At 35.6% G+C, this 6,000-nt stretch overlaps 1 long non-coding RNA gene across 1 annotated transcript; it reads left to right on the top strand.

Annotated features, from left to right (window-relative positions):
- Positions 1-2,336: 2,336 nt before the first annotated feature.
- Positions 2,337-4,066, top strand: LOC140016299 (uncharacterized). Its single transcript, XR_011822677.1, has 3 exons — positions 2,337-2,504; positions 3,056-3,130; positions 4,015-4,066. It is a non-coding gene; the product is annotated as an uncharacterized lncRNA (long non-coding RNA).
- The last annotated feature ends 1,934 nt before the right edge of the window (positions 4,067-6,000 follow it).

The raw sequence follows: 6,000 nt of genomic DNA, 5'->3' as shown, positions 1-6,000 counted from the left end.
AACACAAAGGACATGCCGTCCGTTTATCTTCTTGTAATGTGAGCAAGTTAAAGTGATTTTGCGAATGTATTTTGTGACGAATTGGACGTATTTACTGAAAATGTTACCGGCTCTTTCAAAAGGTGGCCGAGGGCTAAATTTCTATTTGAACCTGTATATTTCCGCTTGGCAAATAAAATGATCATTTTACCATTCCAAAACCTAATACCTCTTTGGATTGAAATTCCAAACGTTTACTTACTGTTTACCAAAATATAGAGGTTGACCTAGGGTTCTCTCGGCCACAAGTGAATAACATTTAAGTGAAGTTTTAAGAGTGAAAGTGAGATAGTTTTGCCACCTTTTCATGATTTTTATCAAGGCATATAGTCTATTGATTTTGAGCTACATAAACGATTCCGGAAACAATACTTCTTAGCTTACCTTATTGGATTTCGATTTGTCGTTGGTTAAAGTGTTTTCTGTCGGAAATTTCATAACCTTTTTGAGTTTAGTTTCACGGTTGGTTTATGAACCCTAGTAATTCCCGTCCACGGATCCAAATGCTCTATTGACACTTTAAAAGTCATTTTATACGTTTACTCGCGAGTAGTCAGGTAATCCTTGATTTCATCCAAATCATGCTAGATGGATTGTAATGTGTTTTTTTTTGTTTACTTTTAGGTTTCATTGATGATTGAGAAGTGGACATTATTTTGCGTGTATAGGTGAGTGTTCCCTGTTTGATATGTTTCATGATTATATAGCTGGTATGAATGACTGATAACATGTTATATGCTTTCAATGATCGTTAAAACGAGTTTTCTAGGCAAGTGTGTACTTTATCGCACTCGGCCTAAATGATTGTAAAAATTTCAATGATTGAAATGTTATTTGTGCATAAATGTAAGCCTTTTGGCTGAACTGGCCACTGCCCCTTGTCACCGGTCGTCTCGAGCTAGAAGCGGACTCGGTCGGGCGATTAGGGACCTGGGTGAACGTTTGGTATACTCGAGTATTACCTTGTAGGTTGGTGGAGGTTGGTGGAGCCTGGTGAATGAATGAATGAACGAATGAATGAATGAGGGTTTTACTTATATACAAATGCAATTTCAAATGATTGCACTACAACAGAATTGGCCATTTGCGGCATTTTCAAAGCGGCACATAGCTAATTTTGCCGCAATAAAGTGGTATTATTTTGATTATGCTGAAATATTGACCCCGTATTTGGCTTTTCGTGGCAAATTAACGGCACAATTAAATTCCACCGCTAATTGCGCAACTAAACGATGTCGTCGTTGTGAGCTATCCAAGCATTAACCGAATAATTGCTGAATCATATTCATGGCAAGTAATCTTTCCATTTTCTCAGTCCTTCCACTTCTTCTCCCCTCTCAATTTTTCTAAATTTCTTCTGTAGTCCGAGAACTCTATGCCTCAAATTTCTCTTCCAAAAATTTCGATTTTGCCTCTGCTCATCCCTAATTTCTCATTCTATCTCTCCATTTCTCATCAAACAGGTAATTACTTAATCCTTTAGCAGATTGACACTGGATGTTTTTACAATTAATAGCGATGACGAGAAGCAGCAATAGCACCTGAAGTATTGTTTTATCAAAGACGATGCCGTGTTCTATCAAAATTGATGCACTTTCTTGTTCTTCCGATCTTATCCAAGTCTCCACCGATGAAACCAATCTAATTTGAGCGAAACTTTTGAAGCTGGATTAACTTTGAAACTCGTGGACGAGTTGATGAAGAAAGCTGGATTAATTGAAATTTTTGAATCTGGATTACTTTTAAAACTCATGGACGAGTTGATGAAGAAATCTAGATTAACTCGGTAATCTCTTCTTTTAATTTTTTAAATTTCATTATCTTAGCTCCATTGGTGATTTTTGCTCTCAATCTTTATTCAGTTGAGGTTTGTATCCCAACCTTCGAAGATCCTTTTGATGATGCCCTAGTCACAGAGTTCAAATCAAAGAAAGAAATCTCTTTTTTTTCGTCATCATTTTTAGTTTATGTGCTTCTTTTACTTTTCATTCGTTAATGGATTTTATAAAAATCATGTTATTACAGATTCTATTTTGCCATTATTGAAATATTTCTTGAATACTGGCAAATTATTCATTCTAGTCCCTTGACCTTTGCAACTGGGTCATCTATTTTCATCTCCCGATTCTACATAATTCATAATTTGTAATTTGTATAATTTATAAATTGGTTGGAGAATAAGATTTTGGGTTCAATTTGATGGTTTTGAAGCTGGATGCTTATAAAACTTCAGTTGATGATATGCTGCGGTTGTCAGTGATGTATGTTATTTGGAAATTTCATCTCCTGGCGTACCTTGGCTCTGATTGGTAATTCTGTTTTCCCTACCTCCATTTCCTGGTACGATTGTTAGTCAGTTGAAAAGGACTTTTCTGTACTCAGTCATTTCAGGAACCATTCCATGTATACTGCAGTTGCTAGGCCTTTTTTTCAGTTCCAGTCTTCCAGAGTCTCCCTGGTGGCTAGTAAGTTCAGAGACAATTCAGTAAATAAACTTCTTTCTATTAAGAATTGTTATTTCAGTATTCTAGCTCTGCTATGTGATTTGTGTATGAGACTGCAAGAAAACTTGTTTCAGTAGTTGAATGAAAGCTTTCAAATTTTGATCTTGTAGCTGCCTTTGTTAATTTATAAGCTTTTGCATTTGAAAATTTTATTTTTTGTAAAACTGGCTATGATTTTAATTGTCTACATAAAGCTTTCAATGAGAATTAGTAGCTAAAGTGTTCCAATAGCCACCGGTGAAGAACTTCATGGGAATGCCATATAATGTTTTCTTTTATATAAATTAATTGATACTGCAAATTAGCTTAAATTGCCTCTATGAAATGTATTTTCCTTGTCACCATCATAAGGAAATAATGTTCATCACTACATGCAAAAATATTTTGGGGGAATTAAGTGGAAGTTATTTTCCAAATAATGTTGGAGATATGTATTTCTAGGTATCCTGCGATGTTTCATATGTTATATTCTGTTAAAGTTGCTTTTTCTTTTCTTCTTTATGCATGTGAAGCAAGCTGGAGTTCATCTTGTAGAAAGCCTTTTGTTGATTGTGCTCATTGGTTAAAGAGGTTTAATGTTTCTCAAGGTAAAACCAATGATATTAACTTTTCCAGATTTATTCATATGGTCATGCCTTTGCTTCACTTTAAATGTAGTCAAGGTTTGCTATTAGCTCACATTTTCAAAGGTCTTCTGTAATTGTTTTCATGCTCACCAGTCATTATTTTAAGGAGCTTTATTTGCTTTACTTTTGATTCATTTCTGGATCTTATAAAAATTATCTTATTACAGATTCGGTTTCGATATTATGATACATCCATGGCATGAATCAGGAACTTTATGAGTTTTTAGATTTTGAATATTGTGGTTTGAATCCTGCATTGATTCTCTTTCTCTGTTACATTTACTTTGTTACTTAATTTTAAATGACTAAGGTTAAGTTTGTAAGAATGCAGTTACCAAGATTAATTGATTTAGGTAATACTTTGACTTGGGCATGTTCCCATTTTTAGTGCTGCCTCAAATTGATGGTTTCTGTCTGTTTAGTAAAATTCAGACTTCTATTTTGTTCTTTTAAGATTTACATGTTGATGTTTTTCCAGGTGATCATGTCTTTGTAGTTTACTAGTAAAGAAATTAATTGTTCAAATTGGAATTTCTGTTTATGGTGTAAAACTCTAGGAAAATCTAAAATGCATGTCAAAGTGTAAAATTAGAACCTCTGTTAACTACTTTTTGGCCAAGTTTTCGCTACTAGACGTAATAGACCCTCTCTCAAAGTGAGTCATATGAGCTTGAAAATCATCATTGGCTTTTCAAGGAAGAAAGGGACTACAACAATATTGTCATCAATATTGCAAGCAAACACTTAAATAAACATGCACTTTTGCATTAAACAGATGCAGTTATGCTGAATAAGTAAATAAATTTATATACTGCACAAACTAATCCTTGTCATTCTCATTTCAGCTATGACTGGCTGCTGCAGTTAGCAAGAAAAGCAGAGAGTGCCAGTAACAAGTGAGCCATCTTTTCTCTTTTCTTTAATTGATTCGTCTCTTTTGCAAATAAGCCTCTCTTTAGGTTTACTAAATCTGAAATGGTATTGTGGTTGAGTTAGAGAAACTAAGGAAGTTTTTCTGGACAAATTCTAGGGGCCAACTTTGAGCAGATTAGGCAAACGAAGTCCATTTTGTTTTATGCTTTCATATGTTTATTGACAATTCCTGATGGAAAGTATATCTTTAATCTGAAGGTTTAAACTTGAAAAGAGGATTTTGAAAAATATTTATTGAATGTAGTTCTATTCGGTTGTGGATGTTGATTACTTTCCCAAATTTGGAAGTGAATTCATTGATGACCTTTCTAAATTCTAGTGTTCAACAATGGTTATGACCATATTTTTTGTGTTATTTCAGGATTTTGAGATGTGAAGATACTTTTGAGAGATATATGATAAATTTGTGTTTTCCAAGACAAGCACTTCTTGGGATATGAAACATCTTATCATTGGAGTGAACTATTACATTACAAGAAGTTCATCCTTTTTTTTTTTTTTTAAATGATGACTTGTGATAAAGTTCGTAAAATTTGACTAAAGCAGCGTATGATATTTTGTTCTAGTGTATTGTGGAACTTTAATTTTATTCTAATATTCAATTGTAGTATATTTGACCAGGATAAGTATTGTACCATCAAAAGATTGATTTCTGGCCTTTATTAGTGATTTTTGTGCGACACAATTTTATGTTGCAATAACATTATGGAGATTTTTTGTTACACATTTTTTGTGCCACAAGTAGAGTGGTGACACTCAAATTGGCGTCGCAAAGTGTGATGCAAATACATGCGACATATTGAAAAATTGTGTCGTTTTCTTTTGTAACGGCTACTTTTGTGACACAATTGAATTCCGTCACATTTGTGCCGCAAAAAAGTTTTTGCGGCAGTTTTTTGACTTTTTCCAGCACAATTTTGGCGTCGCGAAATGTCAGTTTTCTTGTAGAGTTGAACGTATAAGGGAACGAAAGGAGAATGAATGAACGAATGGCTCCTTGTGAGCACGTATCCTTTTAATGAAGGTGTTTATCGCTTTCTTTTGCATTTGAATTATTGGTAACATGTAATGAATGCATTGAACTTCTTGTTGCCTATGTGTTCGGAACCTCACTGAGCTTATAACTCACCCCTTTAGTTTGTTTTCCTTAACAGGGGAAGGCGAGCAAGGACGAGAGCCGGTATAGACTAGCTGGGTCTAGCCCTTGGTTTTCTTTTGTCATGGTTCTCGCCCTAGTGCTTGGCACGGGCTGGTTGTATGGTGATTTGAGAACCTCTGTATATTTGACGGTTGTATTTCTTCTTGAGATATTATTGTATATACGTTTTGTTTTAAGTTGGATCGTGGTTAGATATTCTTATGATTGCTTGAAGTGATCGACTGAGTCCCGGCGAGAACTGAGCAGGCAGTCTGCCGAACCCTTTGGTTCGCCTTAGGGGAAAGTGGGGCTGTCACAGTTGGTATCAGAGCTTGCTTCGCGTGGTCTCTGCGCGGAGTGAGCCTGGACTGAGTGATGAATAGGTATGAAGGATTAAGTGCTCGTTCGAGCATAACCTATGAGTTGTGAACATTATTGGCCTTAAATTTTCTTGTGGAATCTGAGGACCATAGATAGGTACGTCAGGGAGGAATTTCGATTGTAGATGGTTTACTCTTGGGACTGGCCAGCTCGAGAGGTGAATTATCTTATTTCGGATTCTCGTACCCGAGTACTCCAGAGTTGAGGTAGTGCTAAGTATTTGAGACTTGTATTGTGGGAACATGAACAGGCTTTGTTCGACTGGAATGAGTACAAGAGGTTAAGGGATATCTGGTGTGAATAGTAAGTGACGTGAGGGACCGGACGGGGTTACCTTAGCTAAGACTGGGACGATACATCATCTCCTCGTTTGATTCTT

Source organism: Coffea arabica, chromosome 10c (assembly GCF_036785885.1).
Source record: "Coffea arabica cultivar ET-39 chromosome 10c, Coffea Arabica ET-39 HiFi, whole genome shotgun sequence".
NCBI lineage: Eukaryota > Viridiplantae > Streptophyta > Magnoliopsida > Gentianales > Rubiaceae > Coffea > Coffea arabica.
This window is presented reverse-complemented; position numbering and strand designations above follow the sequence as displayed.